This window comes from Acipenser ruthenus, chromosome 29 (genome assembly GCF_902713425.1).
Source record: "Acipenser ruthenus chromosome 29, fAciRut3.2 maternal haplotype, whole genome shotgun sequence".
Taxonomy (NCBI): Eukaryota; Metazoa; Chordata; class Actinopteri; order Acipenseriformes; family Acipenseridae; genus Acipenser; species Acipenser ruthenus.
Genome location: NC_081217.1, coordinates 10,928,360 through 10,953,249, shown reverse-complemented (window position 1 = coordinate 10,953,249; position 24,890 = coordinate 10,928,360). Strand labels below are relative to the sequence as shown.

The 24,890-nt window shown below is 42.3% G+C and overlaps 1 pseudogene; it reads right to left on the bottom strand.

Moving 5' to 3' along the window:
• Positions 1-17,527: 17,527 nt before the first annotated feature.
• Positions 17,528-21,765, bottom strand: LOC117426801 (zona pellucida sperm-binding protein 3-like; annotated as a pseudogene).
• Positions 21,766-24,890: the final 3,125 nt, after the last annotated feature.

The window sequence follows — 24,890 nt, the reverse complement described above, 5'->3', positions numbered from 1 at the left end:
ATTACAGTTTCCATAAGTTTACATATAATAGAAGTCAGGCTTATTGGTTTGTAGTTACCTGGTTCGGTTTTGTCTCCCTTTTTGTGGATCGGTATTACGTTTGCAATTTTCCAGTCTGTCGGTACAACCCCTGTCAGTTTTACCTGGTGATGAAAACTGGACTCTCTGTACTTCAGAGTCAGAGCTGACTGATGGCGAGTCCTGAGAGTTTGTTTGATTCATGATGAGCTCTATGAATACTGAAGATATTTATTTATTATTAATAATAATAATAATAATAATAATAATAATAATTAACCGGATCTCAATAGCTCAACTGACCGAAGAATCGTCTCATGACGTCACACTGTAGTATTTAACAAACTGTTGTTGCTCCAAAGAACCACTGGGTGTCATCAAAGAGACAGGTAGGGTTGTCAGCACACAGAGCGCACGACACGGGCATTCAAATGGAAACATGTGGAAGACAGGAGACCTGCAGCCTGGAGTAAAAACCCTTTATGATTTACTTCTACTATGAAGGGTTTGGTTGACTCGGTTCTACAGTAAATTATAATACTACTTCAAGATAAAATCAAACAGCAAAGTTTTGTTTTTATGACAAATAGTGAGACAAGCATGAGTTATCTAACAGAAGTAAGACGCAGAACATTTCGTACTGTTGCGTACAGAGGATGTTTTATGACAAAATGATAAATCAATAAATACATAAATATCGAAATAAATAAATGTAGACATGTATGTATTTATATATTCATTCATGTATTTATTTCTTTATTTATTATTTTGGCATAAAATATCCTCCATATTAATACACATTGCGAAACGAGAAAAGAATGCGTTCAGGACGGCGGATAGCTCTGTTTGTGACCGTTTATTAAAGGCAAAAAAGACATCTTAAAAAAAGTGAATCTAGTCATTGCGGATTGCTTGCATTCCTGAATCTTTTGAGCTGAAGTCTGGTTCTGCTCTTATGTGATGGAGTGAATCTTTGTATACATTTATGAGAAGTCAAGGCTATGTGTTTAAAAAACGTCATACAAAAATATATAGTCATTTTAAACAGTCTGCTTTATTCACAGTGACATGTGATGTCACTGTACCATGCTGTGAGTGAAATACATTGACCTCACAAAGCAGGGGTAATACTTGGTAATACTTACCCACTTTTAGGATACTGACATTTAACTGGTTGAACTTTGCAGTGACATCATTGCTTTATGTTACTGTGCCATGATGCTATTGGTGGGATATTATTATTATTATTATTATTATTATTATTATTATTATTATTATTATTATTATTTATTTCTTAGCAGACGCCCTTATCCACGGCGACTTACAATTGTAAGCAAATAGTGTTACAATACAAGTAAGACAATAAGAGCAAGAATAAAATGACAGCACAAGACTGTTCTAGATAGCTCCTATGAGTAATTGTTCTGGTCACCTTGTTACAAAAAGGATATTGCTGCTCTAGAAAGAGTGCAAAGAAGAGCAACCAGAATTATCCCGGGTTTAAAAGGCATGTCGTATGCAGACAGGCTAAAATAATTGAATCTATTCAGTCTTGAACAAAGAAGACTATGCAGTGATCTGATTCAAGCATTCAGAATCCTGAAAGGTATTGACAATGTCGACCCAGGGGACTTTTTCGACCTGCAAAAAGAAACAAGGACCAGGGGTCACACATGGAGCTTAGATAAAGGGGCATTCAGAACAGAAAATAGGAGTCACTTTTTTACACAGAGAATTGTGAGGGTCTGGAACCAACTCCCCAGTAATGTTGTTGAATCTGACACCCTGGGATCCTTGAAGAAGCTGCTTGATGAGATTCTGACCGCGTATCTCCCAAATCACACTCTTAGATCACAGGAAGCGGGGCTGCTCATTGTTCCCAGGGTCAATAAAATCAATACGGGAGGTAGGGCTTTTTCTTTTAGAGCCCCTAAACTATGGATTGCTCTACCTCCATGTGTTAGGGAAGCTGGGTCTGTGGTATTTTTAAGTCTAAACTTAAAACACATTTTTATAAAATGGCATTTTTATCTTACTGGTTTTAATGCAACATGATTGCTAGCTTTTAATGATTCTTTTTTATTATTATTATTATTATTATTATTATTATTTGTATATTTTGTATTTTATTGTATTTTTATGTATTTATGTACAGTGCCTTGTGATACTTTGGTATGAAAGGCGCTATATATGAAATAAATAAATAAATATCAGATGCAAATATTGAGTTAAAGTCATTTGCTTTGTAACATACAGCCCTATTTACAAAACATTCACTTATGAGTTAAAGACGTGTAATAGTCTGTTTGGAGAGAGTAAATCATTGTGCATACATAAAACTCAAGACTGTTAAACTGATCTTGTGTCTTCTGTATTTTTCCAGATGTCGCATGAGGGACGATGTCCGAAAACAGAGAAGAAGATGAAAGGAGTTGCTGCAGCTCCTGAGGTCAAGGCTGCCTCCTGCTGCACAGTAAGTCAATAGGGATACATTGTATATTCATTCAAAGGTGAAAATAATGCGCTTCTTCTATATGCTTCTTCATGCAGTAGATGAGCTCTTCTGGTTTTAAGAATGTCTTCTTACAGAGTCAGCTTCTGACATGACCTGCCAGGCAGAGGAGTCCCAAACAAAATACTCATATCCGGGTTAATGGTTAGAAATGTGCCCTTACTGAATATGAATATATTTAGTTTATTACCATGCTGGATAAGTAATGGTCCTTTGTGAGCTCGAGCTCCTTAAGAGTGCCCCACTGTGGTACAAGTTTAGTCAGCTCTGTTCTGATACAAGGATCCAATGCTGTCTGTTGTTTAGATCACTGTGTGTATGACCTGTAGTCTAGTCTATGCAATGCTGTCTTAAACATGAACAGCAATAATTTATTTTTTAAATTAGTATGACCCACTGGTAAAATCTGCTCCAATAAAAAGTTACCTACCATGGTAAAAGTACAATATAGTGTAGTAAAAGCATAGTTAATCTTACTGAAGCACTGTATGCAGTTGGGTAAGCTAAAACAATGGTAAATTAGCATAAACTATTATTAATGGTAAAAAAAAATTGCATAAAAGAGTTTTAATGTTCAAATGACTCTGTGAGTGTATCTTTCTCATAAAGAAGTGTTTGGATCTCAGGGTAACTCTGCCTCTCCTGTGTATAGGTTGGTTCAGAGGACTGTGACACTGTCGATATAGACCTCCTATTGGAAGAGCTGCGAGACATCCCAGTGACACCTGAGAAGAAGGGAAAGAGCAGCAAAGTGTCTGGGAGAGATAGAGACCCTGGAAAAGGGGAGAACACACAACTGAAGGAAAGCGATGCCAGCAGAAACAAAAAATCCAGAGCAATAAAACAGAACCTGGTCACTCTGGAAGAATGGCTTCGACTTACAAATAATTCATTCTCACAAAGCAACCCAGTGAATATTCCTACTACGCTTGACTGCGCAAGGGAAGCATCTTGGGGGGAGGCCCCTGTACACCCTGTAACAGAAATCGAAGAACAACTCAGGCAGCTTCAGGTGTTCGTGGGTGTACAGCACAATGATTTAAACAGGAAGCAAATGCAAATTGAATCAAAGTATCAGGCTTTGATGAGAGACTGGGATAAAGACGATGACTACCATCGTCAAAGGCTCAAAGATTCCCCAATATCATGGCTAGGTAGTGAGTACAGTTTCGGTTCAGACGAGGAGTATGAAAGAGATGTTCTCACACCTAGCATGATGTCCAATAGTGTGACCCTGGACGATGCAGAGCTTCTTGAGAGCATAGCCTTCAGAGGAGAGGTTCAGCTGGATGAGGTGACACACAAACCCGGTGTGGTTGTTCCCATGGTGGTTGACCCTCCTGTAGAGGCTGGGAATTACAGTGAGAGGACACCTTCTCCCTACATCAAGTACCTTGAACTGACCAGGTACAACACTGACTCAGAGTGTCAAATTAGACCCTCCAAAGCAGTCAACCTGGCTGAGAATGCAAAGGCTTCATCCATACTGCCTCAACCATGCCGCAGTAACAAAACTGTGATTATAGGAGGAAACAGTTAAGAGGAGTCCAAGACTTCATTCAGCACTCCTGAGAAGCGCCTCTCCCCAGGGGACAATGTCCCCAGCGTCTGGGAGCGGATCTGCACCACTGTTTTCAGAAAGGACAGGGGCAAAGAGAAGAAACAGGATGTCAAGACAAAACACCAGTCTGCCCTGTGTTCCATTAGGAAAGCGTTTGTGAACCTTTGTTGTCTGCAGACATATGCAGACAAGAGAGGAGGCAAACGATGAACGCAGCCTTGGGAATCGGATCACTTATCTGCCATAGAAAGAAACAGCAGGCTAATGAGGTAAAGCTGTTGATGGCTGTGTCAAGTATATATTGGGTAACGTGAATATGAGTAAAGTACTAGTTTGTTACGAGACACAATGGGGTAAGTTTTCTAAGGTGACTACATTTTTGTCAGACATCTAGAATTACACGTTTTCTTAGACAGACTTACACAGTCCTGATGTTCAACAGTGACTATGTAAGTTGATGTTTCTATTTGAGCACACATGTCTAAAACCCTCCATAAGGTTACAATTGGATTTAGACGCCTAAAACTCAATGGGATTTTTGGAGTTACAGACTTTAGTCTCCCCTCCATGTAGTATTGTAATGTATGCAAATGGACAGAAAGTGATGCATTTGTCTAAATATAGATGTCCAGATGTATGCACCTGTTACTGATTTGAGAACAGAGGTATATATATATAAAAAAAAAAAAACACAGGTGCATCTTTGTTGCACACAATAGCAAACTGCCACAGTACCCAAGAAACCATAAAAAAAGCTGAAAACCCTGCATTGACAGAAAGATTGCGCCTGGAGGGTAATGTGTAAGTTGCATTTGCACTACACATTAATAAATTTAAGTTGCATACACGTTATAAAACACACATTTGCTCAAATAAATATTAAATCAGACATAGCTAACTGCTGTTACAAACTTGAGCTGTCTCTGCGGGGATGCAGCTGTGACATCCCTGTTTTATGGGAGTGCTTCTCTGACCAGTGTACATGGTTTTAATGGATATCCGCTGTCACCAGTATATACAGTGCCTTGCGAAAGTATTCGGCCCCCTTGAACTTTGCGACCTTTTGCCACATTTCAGGCTTCAAACATAAAGATATGAAACTGTAATTTTTTGTGAAGAATCAACAACAAGTGGGACACAATCATGAAGTGGAACGAAATTTATTGGATATTTCAAACTTTTTTAACAAATAAAAAACTGAAAAATTGGGCGTGCAAAATTATTCAGCCCCCTTAAGTTAATACTTTGTAGCGCCATCTTTTGCTGCGATTACAGCTGTAAGTCGCTTGGGGTATGTCTCTATCAGTTTTGCACATCGAGAGACTGAAATTTTTGCCCATTCCTCCTTGCAAAACAGCTCGAGTTCAGTGAGGTTGGATGGAGAGTATTTATGAACAGCAGTTTTCAGTTCTTTCCACAGATTCTCGATTGGATTCAGGTCTGGACTTTGACTTGGCCATTCTAACACCTGGATATGTTTATTTGTGAACCATTCCATTGTAGATTTTGCTTTATGTTTTGGATCATTGTCTTGTTGGAAGACAAATCTCCGTCCCAGTCTCAGGTCTTTTGCAGACTCCATCAGGTTTTCTTCCAGAATGGTCCTGTATTTGGCTCCATCCATCTTCCCATCAATTTTAACCATCTTCCCTGTCCCTGCTGAAGAAAAGCAGGCCCAAACCATGATGCTGCCACCACCATGTTTGACAGTGGGGATGGTGTGTTCAGGGTGATGAGCTGTGTTGCTTTTACGCCAAACATAACGTTTTGCATTGTTGCCAAAAAGTTCGATTTTGGTTTCATCTGACCAGAGCACCTTCTTCCACATGTTTGGTGTGTCTCCCAGGTGGCTTGTGGCAAACTGTAAACAACACTTTTTATGGATATCTTTAAGAAATGGCTTTCTTCTTGCCACTCTTCCATAAAGGCCAGATTTGTGCAGTATACGACTGATTGTTGTCCTATGGACAGAGTCTCCCACCTCAGCTGTAGATCTCTGCAGTTCATCCAGAGTGATCATGGGCCTCTTGGCTGCATCTCTGATCAGTCTTCTCCTTGTATGAGCTGAACGTTTAGAGGGACGGCCAGGTCTTGGCAGATTTGCAGTGGTCTGATACTCCTTCCATTTCAATATTATCGCTTGCACAGTGCTCCTTGGGATGTTTAAAGCTTGGGAAATCTTTTTGTATCCAAATCCGGCTTTAAACTTCTCCACAACAGTATCTCGGACCTGCCTGGTGTGTTCCTTGTTCTTCATGATGCTCTCTGCGCTTTAAACAGACCTCTGAGACTATCACAGTGCAGGTGCATTTATACGGAGACTTGATTACACACAGGTGGATTCTATTTATCATCATTAGTCATTTAGGTCAACATTGGATCATTCAGAGATCCTCACTGAACTTCTGGAGAGAGTTTGCTGCACTGAAAGTAAAGGGGCTGAATAATTTTGCACGCCCAATTTTTCAGTTTTTTATTTGTTAAAAAAGTTTGAAATATCCAATAAATTTCGTTCCACTTCATGATTGTGTCCCACTTGTTGTTGATTCTTCACAAAAAATTACAGTTTCATATCTTTATGTTTGAAGCCTGAAATGTGGCAAAAGGTCGCAAAGTTCAAGGGGGCCGAATACTTTCGCAAGGCACTGTATAAGCATATCTTTAGTGGTAGTGCTGAAAGTCGAAGCGACCACAGCAACATTTGTAGAACATAAAAAAATTGTCAGGGTAATACTGTATATACTTTAGTTAATTGATAAAGTAGTTCATCAGATGGTTGTTGTTACACTTATATAGCTTTCAAAAAGGACAGAAGTGCTTACCTAGTTTTTTTATTATTATTATTATGTATTTATTTCGACAGTATACAGTTGGTCTGCAGTTTACGGACAAGGTGTAGCCCCAATTACAGCAGCAACTGTGGACCCAACCAACAGCAGTAACTGTGGCCCCAACTACAACAGCAAATGCAGCCCCAAACTACAGCAGAAACTGCAGCCCGTACTACAGCAGCAACTGTGGCCCCTAATACAGCAGCAACTGTGGACCCTATCACAGCAGCAATTGCAGAACATACTACAGCAGCAACTGCAGCCCCAAACTACAGCAGCAACCACGGCCCCAACTACGACTCCAACTGCAGCAGCAACTGCGGCCCCAACTACAGCAAAAACTGTGGCCCCAACTACAGCAAAAACTGTGGCCACAACTACAGCAGCAACTGCAGCCCCTGCGGCCCCACCTACAGCAAAAACTGTGGCCCCAACTACAGCATTAACTGCAGCCCCTACTGCAGCAGCAACTGCAGACCCTACTACAGCAAAAACTGTGGCCCCAACTACAGCAGCAACTACAACCCCTACTGCAGTAGCAACTACAGCCTCAAATACAGCAGCAACTGCAGCCCCAACTAAAACAGCAACTCTGGCCACAACTACAGCAAAAACTGTGGCCCCAACTACAGCATTACTTGCAACACCTACTGCAGCAGCAACTGCAGACCCTACTACAGCAAAAGCTGTGGCCCCAACTACAGCAACAACTCTGGCCCCAACTACAGCAAAAACTGTGGCCCCAACTACAGCAGCAACCACAGCCCCTACTGCAGCAGCAACTGCGGCCCCAACTACAGCAAAAACTGTGGCCCCAACTACAGCAGCAACTGCAGCCCCTACTACAGCAAAAGCTGTGGCCCCAACTACAGCAACAACTCTGGCCCCAACTACAGCAAAAACTGTGGCCCCAACTACAGCAGCAACCACAGCCCCTACTGCAGCAGCAACAGCAGATTTTGCAGTTGTGTCTTTATTACTTTCTCAATTTATTCAGTGCAGTTTGTGATTTCAGTGAGGTCCTTTTGGTACTAGATAGATCTCATCAAGAGCTTTAATTTGATATATAATATGACATTTTGGCCCCTCTGGTTCTGAGCCCTCGACATGGTAAATACTGTTTCTTGTGATACAGCTAACTAGGCAGTCACCACTGCAGTGAGAAACACAGTGTTGCAGGGCTTGGACTGCTTCATTCACAAGCTGAAAGTTTCACTCTCTAATGTAAAATTACTGTATTTACTCAAATTTAAGTCACCCCTGCATTCAAGTCACACCTCCAAATTTGAAGAGCAAAAAAATAAAAATAAAATAATCACCTCTATTACAATTGAACTGGGAAAGTAAACATGTACTGTACAGTACGGTACTTCCAGTATTGAACGGCAGTCCTTGCAGTGTACGATAGCTGGAAAAGGGTAGATTACCTTTAACTTTATTTCAGTTAGTTTATATTGTCCTCCTTTATTTAATTTGGCCATCGTGACATTCTGTCACGTTCACAAGCAAAAGTAGCATTTATGATTCCATCTCCATCTTCTGACACACATCTCAGATGCCCCAAATTTATGTTCTGCTGCACAGTCCCTTTTCTTCAGCAAACAAGAGGACTTTTCTTATAAAAGCTGCATCATCAAATTTGTCTAAAGTTTGCCGCGTAGCCATTTGAATATACCGGTACTGTATCAAGAGTAATTGCTGTAGTGGTGGGCATTACTGTGTGCAGTAGCTCTTGTTCAAGCTTGCCAGAATAACTGACATACGCAAATATAAATTGCTCCCCTAACTGAAAAACCCTGAATCCAAGTCACGCTCGAATCCAGGACACTCCCCCCACAAATTTGAACTTTGGTCAAAAAGGTGTGTCTTAAATTTGAGTAAATCTGGTACATGAAATAATGTTCCTCACAGAGTAAAATCGTTTCCTTCACAGTCTGAGAGCTGTTGCTGGATGTGCGTCTGATTCTGGACAAACATACACCAGTTCTGGACTCACACAGCCTGGTGGAGAAAGCAGATCTGATCCCAAGGTAAAGCCAGCGGTGGATTCCATCAGACTTGACAGCAAAACAAAATCTTCCTGCTGCTTCAGCTTTCTAAAGAGGGGAAGAAAACACAACCTCCTGACAGAGGCACTACAGTCCTGAAGAGAGAGTCAACGCAAAGTCAAGTCTGAAGCATAGTTCTATATATAACACTAGGACCTTGTGAAATGGAGGCTTTTTTTTGTCATTTTTAATTTAGAAAGCCCAATTATTTTACCGCTGGTTTTCTTCCCAATTTAGAATGTCCAATTCTGTTTCTTCACCGCAGCAATCCCCACACCGCTCAGTAGAACTGAAGGTCCTCCGATCCCATGACCAAGCCAATTGTCTCTTTACACCAGGGAGCTTGACAGTGGACGTCAGCAAGCTATGGGATGCAAAAGTCCCTGTCGGTTTTGCCTCCCTAACCCACAGGCGCACCAGAGCCAATGAAATCCACAGTGAAGACCGGACACGAACCTGCATTTAAAACTCAACCTAGGCTGTGTAATTAGCAATACATCAACAATCTCCCCTTTACTACAGGATTACCTTCCCACATCAGGGCACACAATAACAAAGCCTGCTGCAGAACAACAATGTGTAGAACAAGAGCCCTCCTCAACCATATCCCAGTACCAGAACTGTGACCTGAAGGAGGAAACAGTGGAGGGGAGTCCGAGTCCTCGTCCAGGCCTCTTGAAGAGCACCACTCCCCAGCAGGTTCTGGGAGAGGTTCTGCTCTGCAGCCCTGGGAATCAGATAACTTCCCTGCAATAAAGAGAAGCAGAAGGCTAATGAGGTAAGACTGTGGATGGATAAGTCAAATATATATTGGGTAAAGAGATAGAAATGATCAGGCAAAACATATTTGACATGTTCATATGGTAAATACTGTTTGTAGACTTTTTTTGGCACTGATAATTTTTTACCTCTGTCCTACAGCTGCTGAGGCAGTCACCACTGCTGTGAGAAACACATTATCGCAGCAGCTGGGCTGCCTAATTCATTAGACAAACTGCTAAAGTCTCACTCTGTAATGTGAAATGATATGAAATAATGTTGCTCACAGAGTAAAATCCTTTCCTTCACAGTCTGAGAGCTGTTGCTGGATGTGCGTCTGATTCTGGACAAACATACACCAGTTCCAGACTCATACAGCCTGGTGAAGAAAGCAGATCTGATCCCAAGGTAAAGCCAGCCACTCTAAGAATAAATACATATGTATTACTTGTCATGACACACATGCATCAACATATGAAATTAACAGAATAAGTATGTGTATGTTAATAAACTATAATAATAATAAAATAACAGACAAACTAACGTTAATAAACTGACTTTCAAACTAAATTAACACAACACCCCTACACACGATAAAAAATACAGCAGCAATATACAAGACATGCACATTATTTAACAGAATGGGAAACACCAAATTACTCGGCAACTTGTGTCTGATTCAGGTTTTTTTCAAGAGCTCGAACAATTTTCAACTTTTTGTAGCAAGACAAACAGCGGTGCATTTTGCCATTTTGTTTAAATGCCATTTTGTAGCAATGAGGTGCACTCGTGGAAATCAAAATACAAAACGAGTCAATGATATGATGGCAGATCTGGAAGGATTTAATAAACCAATCAGTGTGCCTCGAGACGCTCTCGCGATGACAAGTCGCTTTTGAAAAGACTGAATAAACCATTTTAATTTAAGTTTGATGATGATCAGTTATCAGGTTACAAAACAGTTCTGCAAGCATTGTGAACGGATTGCTATCGGTGCCAAGAAGGGGTTCTTTTAAGCAAAGTTCCTGTTCCTTTAGACTGAGCATTTACAATGGGGGAAAAAATCAGTTTCACCACAAGGGTGTTCCCTTAGACGAAGTGTTCTCTTAGGAGGTGTTCCTATACGTGGCGACTACTCTACCAGATATCATGTTTTCAAATAAAACTGGCCATTTGAGACAAATATAACAAGTGGAGGTGTGCACAAGATATGATTTATGGAATTTTTAGCTACAATCACCAAGAATACCCAAATAGAATAATGATTTTAGAAATGGGTAAGACAAGCTTCCATCTCACTAGTTTGGCCCACAATGATCCTGAAATCTGAGGTCACTGGATGCACTTGTAACAATGGGCAGGCTAGTTTGATGTTAATACAGGCCAGAAGGCAGTATCCAGTCCAGACATGGGTTGTGGGTACAAGCACAGAGCACATTTATTTTAGTAGTCAAATGCTTCAACCCATACAGTTCCATTTTATAAGATGTCTCTGAGTCAGGTATTATTGAGCCGGCTGCAGTAATTTACTCATCCAAGGCACGTCTACACAGCGCTCAGCCTTCTTTGCAACTGAGAAACATTCAGCAACCCAGTAGATGGCGCTAAAGAAGTATCACCATTAGATATCACCAAAGTACAATAATCAAGTAGTAAAAGATCATTGTACCTGTAGCTTTACAATATTGACTCCTCCTGTTAAAAAGTGTGTGCCTTTGAACTATTCTGAAAGAAATGCAATAGAAAGAAAATCCATTCTTAGGTAGCAGAGCAGTTTGTTCACAGTCCAGTTGGTTTACGTTGCCCAATGGGTTCTAAAGGATATAGCGGCAAGAAGTCTTGATTCAGAGATCACGTGGAATCTGTGTCGTCAGTGTTATAGCACGTGTTTCCCAGATAAACAAACATAGAAATAATCATTTTAAATGTATAATACTTTTTATTGTTCTGTAATTTGATGTCAGTGTTACTGTAACTTCAATAAAAACTGACAGTATGCATTTTGCTTGGACTCCGAATAATAGCAATTACTGATAATATTTATTAAAATTTAATCATTGTTTTGCTGGTCTCTTGAAGATTGTATTAATGAGAAATTACTGTATATACATAAACCTTAACATGCTTTCCATTATCCAGGATCTGTGTATGCGTTGGCTGTTGATAATTGCAGATTTTGTCTTCTGTGTTCAAAGTGAATGTACTGCTCACGAAAGATGCTGGATTAAAGCAGGTATCCCCCCCCCCCCACACACACGTTTGTATTGCTATCTTTGTGTGGACATTACATTGATTGACATATTAATGACTAATAATTCCAAGCTATAGAAACTTCCCTGGGCAAAAGACTAGATTTTAAGTAAGATATATTTTGTTATTTCTCCAGTGGTTTGAAGACTATACATACACACACACACGTTTGTTTGTAGTTTTTTTGAAGACATTTTTATTGGCTCCCCTAATGTGTACATTTCTTATTCTAAACTCCAGAGAGGCATGGATCACTATAATAAAGAACATTTATATAGTCCTTATTATTTTATGTTTTAAATGTATGTTTATACATTACATGGGGCATGACCTGTGCCCTCATGAAGTAGGTTTTGTCTGGTTTTCTTAGCTTGGGGGAACATTTTTTTTTACCCTGTGCACTGTTTTCTGCCCCTTATTGCAGGGAAAGTGGGAGCCCTATTAGTTCCATGATCAAGAAGACCACGAGAACTCATACTGGCATTCAGCCGATCCACAAGACCTTCTCATGGATTTGAACCGGCGACGTTCCTCGGTGTTGAGGCTTGTGGGGCTGCACTGGAGGCTGTGCTGGTGTGAAGACCCCTATCTGCAGCAGTGGCATCTGTCATAGCGCTCTTTTCTTCTCTCCAAGACCCCGAGACACCCCTGGAGAAGGACACAAGAGGAGAACTCATGGAGAACGCACAGAACTGCCCTCTTCTGTCAGCTTCACACAGGAGTTACAATACTAACTCTTTAAAGGAGTGATACTGTATATCACGTCATTTTGTTAAGGAATTAAATCGGTGTATGGATTATTTGTTATTTGTTAATTATTATTAATACACACACCCCTGTGTCGGATTCTCTATCCCTAATACTGTTAGGAGGGGCATGATTAAAGTCTTTAAAATCTTAGAAGGATACATTTACAACACAAATAGAGGCAGCACACTATGATTGTTGCACTATTATTCTGGAAAAAAGTAAGTAGCGGGGTTCCAAAAAATATAGCGTTATACGTCCCCACGTGATGCTACAACTGTTAAATAACGTAGCTGTAATTTATTTTTTCATTGTTAACATCTGGACAACTTTTTACACTTAGAACTTTAAAGTTTGTTTCAAAGCTTTTTTTTTTAAATGTCTGCTCTATAGCACTGGGGTTTGAGATCTGTTCTCTAAATCACTGCAGGTGCTCTGGCTTTTCTGTACCGAACCACGTCATGGATCGTTATTGATATATTAAAAGTTGCCAGGATGTTAACAATGAAAAGAAGAATTACAGGTACATTATTTAAACAGTTGTAGCAAAACGTGGGCACGTGTAATGCTACATTGTTCCGGACCCCGCTACTTACTCTTTAATGTGCTGTGCTAAAGGTGTGGCAACATGAGCCGCTACTACAGTTTATTTGTAAACTACATCAGATGTGCTTCGCTTTTTGGCTACTCATCATTGTGAACTTCAGATCAATTAATTTGTAAAGAAAGTCTGTAACCGTGTGACAGGATGCCTTCAGTGATGACATCAGAGCAGAAACACAGACTCAGGAAGTAGCGGGTGAAAGCTCAAATGCTACGGCGTTCAGCTTCTTTTATTAAATAGTAAAACAAAAACAAAACACTTAAACAGAGCGTCACAAGTGACAAATTTTAATGGGTTCCTGGGTGTTTATTTTGTATATTTTAAATTGTGTGGAATCTGCTCGTCTTAAACCCCTGCTGTTTTTTTTGCTGTGCTGATTCATGGACGGGGTGCTGTTCTGCCTAGCAACAGGAAGCCCCGTCTGGTTAGTGCCACGGCCAATGGCCCTCCAGGTGGGACTATATAAGGTAGGGAGTTGAGACAGGAAGTAGAGATGTGGAGGCAGGAAACAGAACACTGGACTGGACTGGACTGGACTGGACTACAGGAGTGCGTGCACGCAGAAGTGCGTAGCCTTGGAGGAATCATCTTGGGAAATCAACTGTTTGCAAGATTATTTTTCTTCTGGCTGGAATGCTGCTGAGGGAACTGGCCAGAATTTCAATCATTGGATCCAACGGGTTTGGAAAAATTATTTTTTTTAATCTTTTTGGTGCGGGACAGTATAGGACGGAAGGCTGTAATTTGTGGCTGTTATATGTGATAACCAATATAGCTATCTTATCTAAACAAAGTAAAAACAAAAGGGATTCACATTCATGGTTTTTTTTGTTACTTTATTGTTGATTTAATTTGGACACTAATTTTTTCTGTTTTGTTTTGTTCACTTGCTTTGGTTATTGGACTGTTTTTAGAACAAGATACAGGTTATTGGTTGGTGTCCCAGCTTCTGGACACCAGGACTTTTCTCCCCACGGATCTGGGAGAGGGGTTATATTTTGAATTCTACCCGCGCTGAAAGAAATAAGAAAGGATTACTTGTGTTATCGTTTACACAGACGGACAAAATCCTAGTCTTTTTTTATTGCAGAAAAAAAATAAAACTACTTGCCTACGCTGGTTGGCCCCGTACCACCCTTCTGTGTGTATTCGAGGCCTACGATGTGTTACTTACCTTACCTCCAGATTTTCCAGTCCAGCTTCCAGGTCGGGCGTGGTGGCAGTACACAGAGGATCAGGCGAGGTCCGAGGGTGTGGTAGGAACGTGGGAGAGAGGAGAGAAATGCGAAGTGAAAGACTGGCTGAAGGCAAGTGACCAGAGCTTCTGGGTGGAAGTAGTGATTTACTTTCCTGTGTTTCAGTTTCCGACGCTTCCTGCTGCTTCACTCCTCCTTCCCAGGTGCAACGGGGACAGCGGTGGACGGAGGGACGGGATGAGCGCCAGGGAGCATGGAAAGAGGTTAACACGAAGTGAAAGACTGGCTGAAGGGAAGTGATCAGAGCTTCTGGGTGGAAGTAGTGATTTACTTACCTGTGTTTCAGTTCGTGACGCTTCCTCCTGCTTCACTCCTCCTTCCCAGGTGCAACGGGGACAGCGGTGGACGGAGGGACGGGATGAGCGCCAGGGAGCATGGAAAGAGTGAAACACGAAGTGAAAGACTGGCCGAAGGGAAGTGACCAGAACTCTGAGGACGGGGTGCAATTTACATACCTGTGGTACAGTTCCTGACGGCCCCTTTTTCTTTACCCCGCTTTCTGGTCGCAGGTTCTTCGGGGTGGTGGTCGATCAACCGGGAGAGGTCCAGCAGAGAGCGGCTGTCCTACCAGCGACGAAGTCCGATTACGGACCAAGCGAGTTGGAGGGGGGAGACCCCAGGAGCATGGGATTTACCCCCGGACAATTTCTTTCTGTTTTGTCCCATCTTTGTGTTACATCTGTAACTGTGGTGTTTTATGTGGAACTTGTTTTTATGTTTTTCTCAGAGTCAGTGACCGACAGGAGGGGATTGCCTTAGTGTGCTGTGGATTTTTACTTATTTTCTGTTCGGTTTTTGGCATTCCCTAGTGTGGTCCTTTTTTTGATTTTAGTCTAGCGATCTTTTTTTGTACCGTGTTTTTAGTACCCTGTCGAGAACAATATAATTTGTTTTACCCGATACGGTTTCATTGTGTGTGTGTGTGTGGGAACCTGGGGATAAAAGAACCTGAACGGGAGAGTATAATTATCATTCGGTTACTAAAGGTCCTTGCCTTATTAAAAACAAGGTGGCGTAGTCGTCAGCTACATAGGTATTATCGTCAAGGTTATCTCGGGTCACACCACCCGTGACACAAAACACCAAACAAATAAACACAAGTATTGTGCTGGTGAAAACCAGCACACTTAACAGTTGTTTTTTCCACTCTGCTTGCCATACTCTCCCCGAGGGTAGAGAGTTGGAGGTTTATGTACAGTGACTATCTCCCGATTAGCAACAATTAATCAATGAATTAACTCGGGAGATGGTCTCCGTCTGCACGAGTTTAATAAGGATGCGTGACTGTCAGCTAGCTAAATAAATCACTAGCTGATCACGCATCCTCACGAGGTTTTAAAAATACAAAACTAACAAATACGCGGCGCTTTTATCCGCGCCACAAACAATACAAATAAAACAGTGCACAAATACAGTGGCTCTCAAAAGTATTCACCCCTCTTGGATTTTTCCACATTTTATTGTGTTACAACATGGAATCAAAATGGATTTAATTAGGAGTTTTTGCCACTGATCAATACAAAAAAAAGTCCATAATGTCAAAGTGAAAAATAAGATCTACAAATTGTTCTAAATTACAAATACAAAACAGAGAATTGATTGCATAAGTATTCAGCCCCTTTGCTATGACACACCTAAATAAGCTCTGGTGCAACCAATTGTCTTTCGAAGTCACATTAGTTGAATGGAGTCCACCTGTGTGCAATTAAGGTGTTTCGCATGATTTCAGGTTAAATATACCAGTCTCTGGGAGGTCCCACAGTTGGTTAGTACATTTCCTAACAGAAACTACATCATGAAGATGAAGGAACATTCAAAGCAAATCCAGAAGGTTTTTTCAGTTTAGAATATTTCAAACAGCTTCTGTGAGCTTTATGGAGTATAGCAAGTTGCCCTGCTAGAACTGTGAAGGAAACATAAGATTCTTATCTGGTTTAGAATACGGTACATCTACACACAGTTACTGAAGGGGTTATGGATCAAAGGAAAGGAAGCGAATGGTGAAAGCCACAATTGGTGTTTAATACTTTGATTACCCCTCAGACTGTCTCTTCATTTTAAAACAAACTGGATTTGGCTGCAACACTTTGCGATAGTCTACTGCAGCGCTGGATTCATTTTCCTTGGCCACATGTGTCTGTAGGGCTGCCTTTAACACACTCTGCCTGTATAAGGCACAATCACAAGTCTGAACAGCGGATGAAGCCAAGGCAACCACTTCATCTCAACATGTAGAGTGCAGTTTAAGACAAGTAATAGGATTGCTTTTCAGCACCAAGAATGGAGATTACTTCAGATACGATAAATTAAAATTGTTGTTTTCAGGTAAAGACATTACAAATAGAGTATTGTATTTAAGTTACAGCACTTTGTAGTCTGCGTGCAATTTAATATGCCAGTTGAATATTCAGTTACCCCCTCCTGCTGGGGAAGAAACAAGAACTGAAGTGGATCGTTGTAAGGAGTGCAGCTACAAGGGAGGGTTACAACCTAGAATTGCAAGTTGTTACAGAACATGAAACTCTTGTACTCTCCTATCACCATTTTGATGTTTCTGCTGCCTCTTATCTCTAGGCTATTTCTCCCTACACGGGCAGATTAGCTGTACCCCCGCTCCATTGCCAGAGCTCGCTCCTTCACCGTGGCCCCTCAACCGTGGAACAACTGGCCCATGGATAAGGACTACTCAGTCCCTGACCACCTTCCAGCACCTCCTCACACACCTGTAAAACTTCACAATCCTGGACTACAGCATTCAAGTCTATCACTACTTGCATCACCCTTGTAAAACCAAACTAACCCTGGGAGAAGCACATTGCATGTCTCACTATACAAGAGACGATACCTTGGGTTAAAGGACATAGATCTTTACCAAGCATAGATATTGAGCAACACACCTCCGATAAAAACCCCTTGAACACAAGACCACTGAGCAACTCCATTAGCTCAACAAGGCTTTTATTAATTCTTCAAAACACATTAGGAAGACACAGCGAGCAGTTTGTCACTAGACAGGGAGCGCCTCTTCAGGAACACAGCCAACAGGACAGCACAGGAGAGAGCCAGAGCCACAGCAGAGACTGCCAGCACAGGGACAGAGGAGCCAGAGTCTGAGATGGGAGAGACAGAGGGGTTAACAGGACAACACGGGAGGGAAGCTACACCCATTGAAGACTCAGGAGTAGGGGTTTACATTGGGAATGGAGGATATTGTGGTCCAATGTTGAACCAGCTATAGCAAAAGTCATTCAAGGCGCAGTTTCCCTGTACTGCTAAAAGCACAGAGTCCAACATGCTTACAGGAGTGATGGAACAGTAGAGGACAATGCAGACACATATTAAAAACAGTCTTTCATTTTAAATGACAAACAGTTACACTCTTGAGAGTCGATAAAGCAGAGTAACCCTCCATTGACAGCAAGCTGATTCAGAGCTCAGTAGCATGGAGAGCGGCACTTACCCTGCACTTCTTCCACAAGCTGCAGGGGGTGGTACAGGGACTCCTTACTGAGCACGACAGCATGGTCTCGGACTACATGAACCACGGTCAGGGGGCCGATGGTGATCTCCTTTACATGCACTTGGGGGTCCTGGCCAGCTACACAGAGGGGGGGGGGGGGAATGAAAGAGACAGGAGGGCAAGGTTAGTGTCATTGAAGCAAAGTAATGCACTGGTGATTGAGCTACGCCACAATGCAACTCCATTGAAGGGGAGCACACATGGTCAAACTCTCCACTGAAAAAGGAAGGCAAAATGAGGTTAGAAATGCTTTAGCACTAGAAAGTTACTGGTCCCCATTTTCTTCCATTGAATAGAGAGTATCATTGCAAGATTTGCACATGCAGCTGTGGAACACAAGGTGTTGCTGCTTCCTGGTACCCAATCACTTCATATGTTTAAACTCACACCAATGTTCTATCCAATCGACCTACTGCAAAGGTCATCCATTAAATATTACAATGGCAACAAAAGGATTTTGAACCATTGGTTAGAACTCCAAATGCCCCCCCCTCCCCTCAGAGTTCCCATACCCATTTAATGGCAGGTTTGTCCATCATATTGTACACTGGCAGCAAAGGATTAACACCAAATTAATTGGATTTGCCAAGTACAAGCGTTGCAGTATTTATACAGCTTGGTTAGAGTTCCAGTCCTCCGAAAAGGCCTCGCCCAGGCTGGGTGTTCAGACAGTACCTGGATCAAGAGGAGCAGCTCTCTTCTGCAGCCATTTTCCGCTCCAGTTGGGCTGGTTGATCTCGGCAGGAGGAAGAGGGCCTGTGAGGAACCGGGGTGTCCCAGAGCAGGAGCCAGCGTCACAGCACCCACACACTGCAGAGGAGCCGTCCTCAGAGACCCACCTGAAAAAGGGAGGCATGGCATGAGGGGGCAGGATCACAGACAGCTAGGATACAAGGACTGTGCAGAGCCACCGAGATCTACACAACCACCCCTAAAATCAGTACCTTCAACCAGTGCACATAGGGAGGAGCAAGTATTTCTGCAAGAGGATATCAAACTTGCTATGAAGAGGTCGGTAGGAAGCCAATAAATGCAAGTGTTCACACAGGTTCTAGCAGAGGCATGGGCAGGGAAAGGGACATGAACAACCCTGCTTCTTAAAAGCAGACCGTGGAGGAGGGAAAAATAAAGCCAAAACCCTTCTGACCACCAAGACAGCAATTCTGATTCCAGGCCAAGGCTCCACAAGACATCAGGAGTCTTGCAGCGCTTGTACTTGCCGAGGACAGCTGCAACTGGGCCACAGAGGTAGGCTGCCATGATTGCAGTGGTAAAGTTCATCCCACACATGCTCATCAGGATTGATCTGGGATTGTGCTTAACCTAGACCACGGTCCGAGAGCCAATCACAAACAATAGCATGGTGGAAGGGGACAGGGTCCAGATTAAGAAATCTGTTCAGCAAGGAGGAACTGATCACTCCTGCACTGCAAGAGCTTACCTGTAGGATTGCTTCTGGTAGGAGCAGGCCTTGTTGGAGGCATCAGCTGGTTTGTCAGCATTGACTGCTCTCAGTGTGCAAGTCATGTAGATCTGAAACAAGGGGGAAGGAGTCACAATGGGAATGCAGTTAAACACACCATACAGCAAATCAATGCACCAGGAAAGCACAGGGGTCATTATAGTACACTTTGACAAGACAAAGTTAGTGATGGACCCAGGTCTAGCCAAGCCTTACCATGCTCCTGGAATCCCCCTGGAACTTGAAAGCAGCGATGTCAAAGCGCAGCTTGTTCAGAACAGGTCTAGTGAATGAAGAGGAGGAGTCTGGAGACTTGCTATCCATCAGGCAGCTGGGCGAGACAGGAGACAAGCATCAGGAGAGGGTTACACCGCCAACACAGCATTGAAACAGGTTCGATAAAGCAGAGTGCAGCACGAGCCAGTGTGTTTGAAGTAACTCCAGTTCTCACCCAAGCTTGTCCACGACAGCATATCTGGGCTCAGAGTCCTTGTTGTTGCTCAGGGTCGCGATGCAGCTGTCTACGTAGAGCCGTAGCGGCACATGGTTGTCGACGGCAACAGAAGCCTCAACGTGAAGGATGTCACCCAGGTAGATGACATTGGAGACTCTGGGACCACTCCAGTTATCTGGAACAGGAAGCAATGAGTCAGACCAGCATTAAATAAACACCCCCCATACCCAACCCTTTCCTTCATACCATTCATGAGCAGCAAGGAGAAGTCCAGGATTTGCTCTGTAGAGGCTGTTGAAGTGAAGGGCACCCAGGTTGGTTTTATGGGGCTGCTGCTGACATTCCACCTTCTGAAAAATAAAAACTACATCCTTGTAAGTGATATCATGCATCACTGGCATCCTATTTAAGATAACACAGGAATACAAGAAATGTTGTCTTCAATAGAATTGAGTCCAAATCTTATATTACAGCAGCAGAGACTTGAGAACCCTGGTACAAACGAGTGACCAGCAGCAAAGTGATTTAGTGTGAAGTTCAGATACGGCCCCTCAGGTCCCCGTTTGCTTGGTACAGTACCTCGGGTATCTGCATTCAAGGAGAATATCAGCCATATTAACCCTGGTGATGATGCCAACGCTGGCAGGCTTGTAATAGAGATGGTTTGTGTAGCTCAGGAAGTCTGGGAATACCTAGGGAGAGAAGTTGAAAAGTGATCCTTCAATTCTTGATTATTAAATAAAATGTGAAGTGGTCTTGTGCTTTAACACTTTAAGGCACACAAGGAATTGAGCGCTTGTTCAAGCAGTTTGATACACTTGAATGTCACAAGGAAACCGAGAACTTGGACGACAAGCTCCAACCGGTCAGTAAACTGTGAACCCCCATTTCATGCACCTCACTGCAAAATCTTGGAGGAGAAGTGTCAAGAGGTCAATTAGGAATTTAAATTGACAATAGGCCACACAAGCAGTTAGCTTAATGAGAAAGAACCACAGAAATATTAATGCATGACTTCAGAAGTTGTTCAAGATGCCAAATTAATGCACAAAGCAGTCCAACACTGTCACATACCAGCGCCTAAAAGATTAGGGACCAAAACTTGAAATCCACAGACCGAGGTGTTCATGCATGCAAGTATATACACAGCAGAACACACATGACAAGTCTCGAGTTAATGTAATAAATGTGCGCACTACTGTATGCGAGACCTTCACAGTGAAGTGCAAGCAATAAGCTGGGCTACCCACTTATCAGTTCACTATTAGTTACCGCAGTTACAAATGCGATCGACACGCAGGGTTACCTGGAAAGTGCTGCCGCAGTCCTGGAGCTGAATGCTGAACAAAACCGTGTTGGCGACGCTGTCGGAGGAGGTGGCCGAGCAGCCCGCGGACCCCACGCTCAAGTCGGCGCTGTTCACCAGGTAGCCGATCCCAAACAAGTCCCGGTTCACCGTCACGACCATGGCGTCTTTCCTGCAGTCCAGGGTGACCGAATTCAACAGCGACAGGTCAGCTCTCTGCACGGAGAGAGGGGTGGACATCGGCTGAAATACCGCTCTCGGCGCGGTAAACAGCACTGGGTTATAAACCGGCTGATCCGACCAGATCCATCCAAACGCTCCGTGGAGCTGCACAAGTAACATCAAAGCGAGTGAAAGCGCTGTCTGAACACCGCGCGTCCCCATTGTAAACTTTTCAGTTCAGAATCAAACACTGCAGCTGCATACCGATAAGCGCGTAGCAAGCACCTTTATACTCCCCGGAATTAATTAACGTGTTAAACCTGGCTGGGTAATTAAACAATTATACACGGACACGCATTCGGTTACATGAAATCAAGTCTTTAGAAAACGAATGTAGGGCATATTCGGGAACTGAATCAGCAAATTGGTTTTGTGAAAACGACACTTTTCTGTGTTTACATGACTTGGAAAAGATAATCCAATTACAATTCTGATTAATTCAACTGGATAGCCTACATGGATTTTTTTTTTTTTTCCAAAACATAGCGAGCAGGATCCTCCACCTTTCTTTGAATGATGCCTACACTCTAGAAGTAAAGGCTCTCGTTAGAACCTTGCTTTGCCGCTGTGGGGAGACCTTTTTAGGTGCTTCTAAGAACCTTTCTTACATGGACTCTATATTATCTACTTGGTGACACTCGGTTTTGTCATGTAAGCTATGAAACATGTATTGAAAATAGGAGTTTGCAAAACAATCAGGGGGGCGTGGCCTGGACTGTGCACTGAGTGTGTTAGTTCCCATTACTTGTGTTATCAGGGGGGCGTGGCCTGGACTATGCACTGAGTGTGTTAGTTTTCATTGCTTGTGTTATCAGGGGGGCGTGGCCTGGACTGTGCACTGAGTGTGTTAGTTTTCATTGCTTGTGTTATCAGGGGGGCGTGGCCTGGACTGTGCTCTGAGTGTGTTAGTTCTCATTGCTTGTGTTATCAGGGGGGCGTGGCCTGGACTGTGCACTGAGTGTGTTAGTTCTCATTGCTTGTGTTATCAGGGGGCGTGGCCTGGACTGTGCACTGAGTGTGTTAGTTCTCATTGCTTGTGTTATCAGGGGGCGTGGCCTGGACTGTGCACTGAGTGTGTTAGTTCTCATTGTTTGTGATATCAGGGGGGCGTGGCCTGGACTGTGCACTGAGTGTGTTAGTTCTCATTGCTTGTGTTATCAGGGGGGCGTGGCCTGGACTGTGCACTGAGTGTGTTAGTTCTCATTGCTTGTTTTATGTCTGTATTATGCTGGTAGGTGACGTATACGCTCCTTGCAAGGGAGCCGGCTCTTTTGTACAGCGATATCGGCGCTATGCTTCAGTGCGAGAGATCCCAGGTTTGCGCCCGCCCTCCATTTGTGTGTGGATTGCCTTGCTTTGTGTGATGCGCCTGCCTGCGAGATCCAAGATTACTAATATATATATATATATATATATATATATATATATATATATATATATATATATATTGTAGCATCAAAATAAACTTATCACTGTTATAACACATTCATTTTCGAAAAAAAAATCACTCGACCATGACACGCTTGAGTGACTATGACTGAAGCATATTCACTTAATCACCTAATTAGTGAGACAGTTGATTGGACGCTGGATATGGAGTGATTTCAGCTGTTGAATTGCAAGCTTGAATAAAAGCAATAAAGAAAATCACAGAAAAAGAGCAGCGCCTTCGTGCAATCGGCATGTTGGAGGCTGGATTAGGGAAGCGTACTGTGACTCGCCGTCTTCGGTGCTCGCAGCCAGCAATTTCAAACCTGGCGAGACGGTATAACCAGACACACTCTGTCAATGACAGGCCACGAACTGGGAGATCAAGAGTCCCAACACCTGCCCAAGATCGACAGATCATTTTACAGCATCTTCGGGATGTCAATTGTTAATCAACACAATAAAAATTCACTGCACCTGCTCTAAAACAGAGTTTGTCATTGAATTTTATCCAAATAGAAGTGATACGTTTCATTTGATGCTCAGATATAACTGATACGTTTAATTTGATATGAGAGAGAGAGAGAGAGAGAGAGAGAGAGAGAGAGAGATAGATAGATAGATAGATAGATAGATAGATAGATAGATAGATTGATAGATTGATTCCTGCATTATTCCTAATGTTTGTTCACATTGCGAAACGGCCAGGACGGCGGATAGCTCATATACTCTCTGATGAAAAGACATTGGTTATTGAATGGAGCCCGGATTAAGAAGGTGCAGAAACGATATTGTGCTCATTTCAAATGAAAAGTGCATGTAATTCAAGTAGGAGACATTGAGGAGCTGTGACACGGACGGGTTGTATGCAGGTCCGGATTCAGAAACTCTCCGATGCCGTGTTTAAATGCTACCGAACGCGTCTGCTCTGGAACAATATGCTGCTTTAAAACGTGTCAGAACTAAAAGTATTTTCTCAAGTTAGGGAAGAGGCGATGTGTAAAACTCTGGGGATGCAAACTGAGCAGGTAGCCAGGACTGTACACCGTAACCAGGGAAACGGGGGACGTCAGGCTGGTGTTTGTGACGTTACATTTTTGTGGGGGTCACGTGTGCTGTAAGGTGGGTGGCAGTTTAGTCTTGTTGAGAGTTTATCGGAAGAGGGACGTATTTTTGCAGTTAAAATTTTCTTTAACAAACAAAAAAAAAAACTTCTTTCTAAATCTTGTTAGATCTGGCATAGAATTGGTTTTCGGACAGTTTTTGGAAGACCACCTGCACTGAATTTCGTTTGGATCCGGAAGAAAGTATCTGTTTGTCTTTTTTGCTTTAATAATCCAACTCTTTAAAAAAAAAAAAAAAAAAAGGGCATTTATTATTTTTTTTTTTTAAAGTATTGAATTGGTGTGGGATAAGAGATAAACATAATACATTTCGACAGTTAATGACTATTAGAATTCCAGACTAAATTTAGGTTTCATCTATTTCTTTATTTATTAATGCTGGTTGATTTGGACAATTTGAACCTGTTTGTGACAGTTTATTAAAGGCAAAAAAGACATCTTAAAGAAAGTGAATCTAGTCATTGCGGATTGCTTGCATTCCTGAATCTTTTGAGCTGAAGTCTGGTTCTGCTCTTCTGGAATACAAGGTAGGGATTCATTTTCACAATAATCTTTAGCTCTCTGATCAAGACCAGTTACATATTAAATTATAAAAGTCTATGAGTGATGTTAAATAATATGAGGAACCACACAATCCTTAAGTACTGTGGTATGTGATGTAGTGAATCTTTGTATACATTTATGAGAAGTCAAGGCTATGTGTTTAAAAAACGTCATACAAAAATATATAGTCATTTTAAACAGTCTGCTTTATTCACAGTGACATGTGATGTCACTGTACCATGCTG